This window comes from Notamacropus eugenii, chromosome 1 (assembly GCF_028372415.1).
Source record: "Notamacropus eugenii isolate mMacEug1 chromosome 1, mMacEug1.pri_v2, whole genome shotgun sequence".
Taxonomy (NCBI): Eukaryota; Metazoa; Chordata; class Mammalia; order Diprotodontia; family Macropodidae; genus Notamacropus; species Notamacropus eugenii.
The window spans coordinates 516601240-516608515 of record NC_092872.1 but is presented as its reverse complement, the minus strand read 5'-3'; the positions used below and the strand labels follow the sequence as shown (position 1 = coordinate 516608515).

General features: G+C 43.4%; 1 pseudogene; it reads left to right on the top strand.

Moving 5' to 3' along the window:
* Positions 1 to 5957: 5957 nt before the first annotated feature.
* The window catches only part of LOC140519988 (peroxiredoxin-1 pseudogene), a 103475-nt pseudogene continuing 102156 nt past the window's right edge, over positions 5958 to 7276 (top strand).

Below are 7276 nucleotides of genomic sequence, written 5' to 3'. Positions count from 1 at the left end.
AGCCTTTAAGTTTCTTTTTAGCCCTAAATCTCTGATCCTATAATCCTATGAGTAAGTTACATAAGGTTACCCAGGACACAAGTGGCAAGTATGAGATAGGATGTCATGGTAGATGTCACTTACCTCCTGGGTAACTTTGTGCAAGTCCCTCAAAGGATCATAGATTTAGAGTTGAAATCTTAGAAGCTATCTTCTCCAGCCACCACCACCACCACCACCCTTCCCATTTTACAGATGAGGAAACTGAGGCCAGGAGAACTTCAGCAAATTCAAATTCTATCTCAGGCACTTCTCAAGCTATGTGATCCTGGACAAGTCACTTAATTTCCCCAAGTTTCAGTTTCCTTATCTGTAAAATGGAAATAGTACCTGTGATAGTTATGTCACAGGGTTATTGTGAAGACCAAAGGAGATTAATACATACATAGCACTTTGCGAGCCTTAAAGTGGTGCATAAATGTCAGGTGGTGGTGGTGGTGGTTATTCTTATTACTGACTTGTGGCAGAGATGATATGGAAGCTAGATTTTCTGATGCCATCATAATCCCCATCTCCACTGGGGAACCGAGGTTCAAGGAGGAGAAGGATACCATTTGCTCAAGGTTAGTGACAGATAAAGACCTCCTAAATCTCCATTATGAGAATCAGATTACACCAAACTTTGAACCACATTTTGAGGGGGGAGGGAGGACAGGGCTGATGGACACACACACACACACACACACACACACACATACACACACACACACACACACACACGATTTTTTTTCTTTCTGGCAAACTGAGGGTTAACCCGAAACCTCTTTCACTTTCAATGTCTGCTTTTCCTGCTTTTGCCATGAGAGCTCAGTGAACGTTTGTTGTTTTTCCACATAATTTAATGTGTTTATACTGATGAGGATGCAAGGCCATTACTTTGAATACCAGTGAGCCTGACCCAAAATGGGAGGGAGAGATGCTGAAGCGGAAGGGGTTAGATTGGATGGGGAGGCGATGCCTTGGAAACAGCCATTTCAAATAATTGGCAAGCCCCATGGAGCGTCTTCTCTGTACCAAGCTCCATGCTCAATGATGTGGGGAGGGGCAGGGTGGGGGGGGGGGGGAAGGGGAAGGGGAGCTTCTTCTCCCCATTATTGTTTTATGGGTCATCCTCTACCCAAGACCTCCCCTGAGGCCTTATCTTCTACTGGAGTGGCATGCCTGGCACATACTAAGTGCTTAATAAATGCTTGTTGATTTTTTTTGGAGTACCTGCCAGTGCAGCACAAGTATTTTGTGTAACTATTAGCATGCTGCATCTTGGTCCATAGTCCCTTGTCCTAGAACCTTCCAGAAGGTTGGCCACCAGGTGATAGATTTTCATTACTCTCCTCCCCCCTCCCCTACCCCAACCCATGGTTCCTCCTAATCACTTTTTTTGAGCACTGCCATCTTTTCAGTTCCCCAGGTGATTAACCTTGGAGTGATCCTCCAATCATCACTTTCACTAACCCCCACAATCAATCAGTTACCAAGTCTCATGGATTATACCTCCTCAATGTCTCTCCTACCCATTCCCTTCTCTTTCCTCACACAACCACACCCAAATCCAGATCCTTTGCACCTTTCTGATGAACCTTAACAGTCTCCTCAGTGGTCTCCTCAAAAGTTTCCTAATTATTCTCCAGTCTCAAGTTTCTTTTGTCTCTACTTCATCCTCTACCCAAAGGCCAAATTTATATTCCTAAAGCACTAGTCTACCCATGCCATCCATCTGCTCAAGAAGCTCCAGGGATCTTCCATTGCCCTTAGGACCAGATACAAACTCCTCCACTGGGCATTTAAAGCCCTTTAAATGCCACCTTCAGCCTTTCTTTCCAGGCTGATAACATATTACTCCCTCTTATTCCCTCTATACCAAGTTAAATGTGGGATTTCATCTCCCACATATGTGACTTTACATAGCCAGTCTTGTGAGCCTGGCATGCTCCCCCTCCAAGACTTTGTTCCAACACCACCTCCTTCTGATTCCTCAGTTCTTAGTGTCACTCCTCCCCTGCCTCCATCACTGTGTATTTATTTTATAGCTATCTTGTCTGTACTTATCTGTGAATGTATTGTTTCTCCTTAGAGAATGGAAGTTACTTGCAGGAACAGACTATCTTGCTTTTGAATTTGTTTTCTTAGCTCCTAGCATGGTGCCGCACTCTCTAGAGTTGATTAATAGATGCTTGTTAATTGATTGGCTCCCCATCCCCACCTTACATACCCCACATCAGTACATGAAGACCTTCTACTAAGATGTGGGGTGGCTGCCCTCTGTCAGTGGAGGTGAAATCACAGATTTTTGAGTAGTAAAATATCAAGGTTTCACAAAATTCAATTTACCACATTTATGAAGTGCTTGCTATTTACTATACAATGTGTTTGATGTGGGGTTAGAAAGATGAAACAAGGCACACTCCCTTCCCTCAAGGACCTCTTGGTTTGACTGAGAGGCAAGAGACATATTAAAAAGTTAATTCACAGTAATATTAGCCATTGTGATAAGTGCCTAGTGAGTGGTACCAGAGTTGTCCCAGGGATTGGGGGGAGGGGGGTGATTTGATGATTTTTAAAGTCTCTTTAATTCTTAATGTCTATTAATCTGAATGTTCTGACCCTAGACTGTGAGAAGTCCCGGAGCAGTTGGAGTTGGGTAGAAAAGGGAATGGAAGCTAGAAAGGTGAGGAATTAGGTGGTTCTTCTAGTTGGTGCTGAAAAGTCCTGAGTCAGGTGGCTCCAAGAAGCTATAGTATGAGCAATGACCACACCCTGGGAAAAACCACCTTGACAGATGAGCTAAACCAGATGGGTTGAAGGTAACTGACAGGTCTCAAACCTGTAGGTGAGTGAGGGGGATGTCTACCCCAAACAAGTGAAGACTTCCCCGAGTGAAGTGGTAGATGAGAACAATTTATTCCAGTGGCCATGATGGCAGCTGAAGCAGGTGTGGAGTATTTAGAGGTTGGTCAGACATCTAAGGTGCCAAAATCATCCACTGCATCCAGGGCATCCCGATTATCTTGACTTTAATCTTGTCACAGGACTTTGATGACTCTGGAAGAGAAAGTGAGGCTGACAACTTTGTGCAGCTCTGTCTCCCTTAAATCCAATTCACTAGGAAGTCAAGACATCACCTGTGATATTACTGGTTCTCTTGGAAAATGAAGGGCAAACAACAAACTCACTGGGGATGATAATGTCCATCCAAAATCAAATTATCTCACAGTAGAATGTGAAAGTGAAGGAACAGTGCAGCTGACAAGCACAGAGCTTTGCCAATGCCTGGGCAAGGGAGATCATTTCTGGCTCAGGAGGTCATCAAAGGCTTCAAAGAGGTGGCATTTGAGTTGGGTCTTGAAAGCTGGTATCCTACAGACTGAAAGGCAGTCAGATTCATTCATAGTTAGCAGTGACTATCAGGCTTTTTCCTGAGGGAAGGCTTTGCTGTGAGAACTGAGAAGAGCCTCTGAGCCCTGGAAGGGGAGGGGTTTGAGGGAGGGGGGAAGAATGTTGATGTAAAACCCAGGAAGCAGAGGGATGTGGGGCACTGAAAATAAACTTTGTAGTCTTCACAGTTTGACTCCTAAATCCCAAGCAGAAGAGGGAGTGGGGAGAAAGAGAATGGGGAAGAGAAAGAAAAAAGGAGAGGTAAAAGAAGGAAGGAAAGGTGAGGAAATAATGGGAGAAAAGTAAAAAGGATGAATGAGGAGAGAGGAAGGATGGGGGAATCAGAAAAGGATGAAGAGGATAAGGGAGGGGGAGAAATGAAAGGAGAAAGAAGAGGAGAAAGAGAGAAGAGAGAGAAAAGAAGGTATAAAGGGGAGGAGAGAAGTAGAAGGAAGAAAAAGTAGGAAAAAGGAAAAAAGATGGGAGGAAAGAAGGAGAGGAAGGGAAAGGAAGGAAGTGAGCCAAGAGAGGAGAAAGGAAGAGGAGGGAATAGGAATGGGAAGGGAAAAAGGGCAATAAATGAAGGGGAAGGCAGAAAAAAAGGAAAGTAGGGATGGAGAAAGGGGAGGAAGGGAAAAAATGGATATGAGACATACTTAAGCTGACGCAAAACCTGTGATGTCAGGCCCAGAAACCACAGGCTACTCTGCCAAAGGCATCGTCCAACTGTTCCCAGCTGGGACCCATGCTTAGCATGTGCTTCCTTCTCCAGCCAGGCCTCCCCAGGCCCCTCCTCCCCACCTTCTCACATACCCAGTTTAACTCTTTGTCTGCCTTCTCTTTCCAGACAACCATTCCCTGGGGGTTCATACAGTTTCCCGGGCCTCCCGCAAGATTCCCAGATTTCACAACTGGGGCAGGGTTGTGAATCATATACAGTAAGTCCAAGGATAGGAACTCCCTCCTTCTCTTGGGGGGGGGCAGGGGTAGGGTTGGAGAAAGAGTGCTACAGTGGCCTGTGGCATGAGAGGTTTTCTGACACTAAGAATGAGGCCCTGGAATACTATTCAATAAAACAGGGGGCTGCCTGGCTAACCTACATTCCCTCATCAATGGGCATCTAGACTATTATACTTCTTATGGGACATTAGATCTGTATGCTCTAAGGGTTGCCTGGAACCTGGAAAGGTCTGGTCCGTCCCTCTACATTCTGCCATAAGTTTCCCTGGAGCATATACAAAAGATGAAAATCATTCTCCTTTTAAAAACCAATAGGAACCAGTTCCAGTGTCTAGAAACTAATCCGCTACCAAATTTAGGGCAGGTTATTTTACCTCTCTGGGAGCCTGTTTCTTTTGCTATAAAATTAGAGGACTGAACTAGAGAATCTCTTAAATTCTTTCCTTTTCTAAATTTTTTCTCTTTTCCTAGTGCCAAGACCCTGGACAGGTAATTGGAACACTTAGGGTCTGGATGATTCTAACCTAGGGGCCTCAGTTTCTTTTGCTATAAAATTGGATGATTGAACTAGATAATCTCTTAAATTTCTTCCTTTTCTAAATGTTTTCTCTTTTCCTAATGCTGTGATCCTGGAGAGGGAACTGGAACATTTAGGGTCTTAAAAATTCTAAGCCAGCAATTCTCAAACATTTTGGTCTCAGGACCCCTTTACCCTCTTAGGAGTTATTGATGATCCTGAAAAGAGGTTGCATATGTGATTTTATCAATCAATATTTACTGTGTTAGAAACTAAAATACCTTAGTATTATTATGAAAATGGTTTTGAATTCCTTCCCTCCCCTCTACTGAGCTCCCCCCCATCATCTCCAATTGGCTCCTTCCAACAGTACCTTTCACATTAGATCAGACCTCCACACCCAAGGCTTCTGGAATCCAGGCCCCAAACCCTGGGAAAGTTAACATGCTCATTTTTGGATATCCTGTCCTAGGGTTCTCCCAGTAATTGGTGACCAAGTGTGCACACTTGTGTCATAGATCCCTTTTGGCAGTCTGGTGAAGCCTGTGAATACCTCAGAATACTGCTTTAAAATAATTCAAGGAAATGTAACATTTTAGTTATTATTCAGAGATTAGTAAAAATACACATAATTATTGTCCCAACTAAATTTACAGACTCCTTGAAATCTACCTACAGACACCCCTTGGGCCTCAGGTTAAGGACCCTGGCACTAATAAACCATGTCTCCACTTCACGCCCCAGTCAGTCATCTACCCAGACCATCCATCTCACCATCTGTCTGGGGACCCTCCCAAATCCACTCCCATCCCTTCCTACCTCCTCAAAACAACTCCTCTCTCATCACCACTTCTTTACATGTATTATATTTATTATAGGGATTCTCAACTTTTTTTGCCTCAAGTCCTCTTTAAAATAACAATAAAATATTTATTACATGTTAATATAACATTTGAATTAAAATAACTATATTTTCCAAAACAAAACAAATTCAATGATAAGAATTGCTTTGTTTTACATATTTTTTACAAATCTCTTTATTGTCTGACTTAAGAGAAGGTAGCTTGATTCTCATATCTGTTTCTGTTTTCAGTCTGTTGAAATATGTTGTTTCAATTGAAGTATACCAGAAAATCCAGCCTCACGTAGATATGTGATTGGAAAAGGGAGGAGTGTTTTAATAGGCAAATACTCTGTTTTGGGAAGTAGTGAGTCCTCCATCACTACAGATCTTCCATATGAGGCTGATGACTGAGTATGTTGTATCTTGTTCAGGTACAGGTTGGATTAGTTGGCTCCAGGAAGTTCATTTAAACTTTAAAGCTTTATTTGATCATAGATATAGCAATGAAATGGGTCTCCCTCTTTTTATAGTTGAGGAAACTGAGGCCCCTGTAGACTAAGCAATTTGCCTAAAATCACACAGGGAGTGGAATTTGAACACAGCTCCTCTTGCTCCAAAACCAATATCCACCTCTGAGTGTCCTTTCTACTGATCCAAACCAAGTCCATGAGGTAGGTTTGATGGATATATTATCTTCATTATGAAGAAGCCAATGCTGATTGGCCCAAGGTCACAAAGGTCACAAAGCTAGTATGTATGTCATAATCAGAGAACCCTAGATTTGGAAGGGCCCTTAATCACCTGGGATTCTGTCATTCTAAGGTAAATGGGTACTACTATGCTTAGGAAAATCTTTCCCAAAGGACAAAAGTTCTTTGTTTTTTTTGAAGGGCAGAGAAGGGATACCCTTCCCCTTTTGTAGCCTCCTAGGCCTGAGCCTTTGCCTGGTTCAAGTCCAGAGTCATTCCTAAACTCTCCCAACTTAAGGACTTTGATTTGGGCTTCAGGGCCCAGGGCATGGACACCACCCAGAATGGACCCCAGCCAGTTCCTGGAGGGTAAAGTCTGACAGGAAGTTCAAACCTTCCCATTGACGCCCCATCCCACCTGCCAATCCCGCCCTGGCTTGGGCCTGTCCTGGCTGACAATGAAGGGCTTGATTCAACCACAGACAAAGTCCAATTATCCCTCATGAGGAAAAGACATGGACCTGAGGGAAAGAGAACAATTAGGAGAGATGGACTGGATTTCCCCCCACCTTCCCCACCACCTCCTCTTGTTATAAGGTAGGCTCCTTGTTAGGCTAACAAACAGACCTGGACTGAGGAAAGGAAAAGGGAACAAGTATTAATGAAGCACCTAATATGTGCTAGGTACTGTGCTAAGAACTTTACAAATAGTTTCTCATTTCAGGAGATGTGCATTTCAATACCAGTCTTAGACCAATGACTTTAGTTAAGACACTTCTCCCTGACCTCAATTTCTTCTTCTGTATAATGGCTGGGTTTGGCTGGACTATTTTTCAGGACTCTTATAGCTTTAGA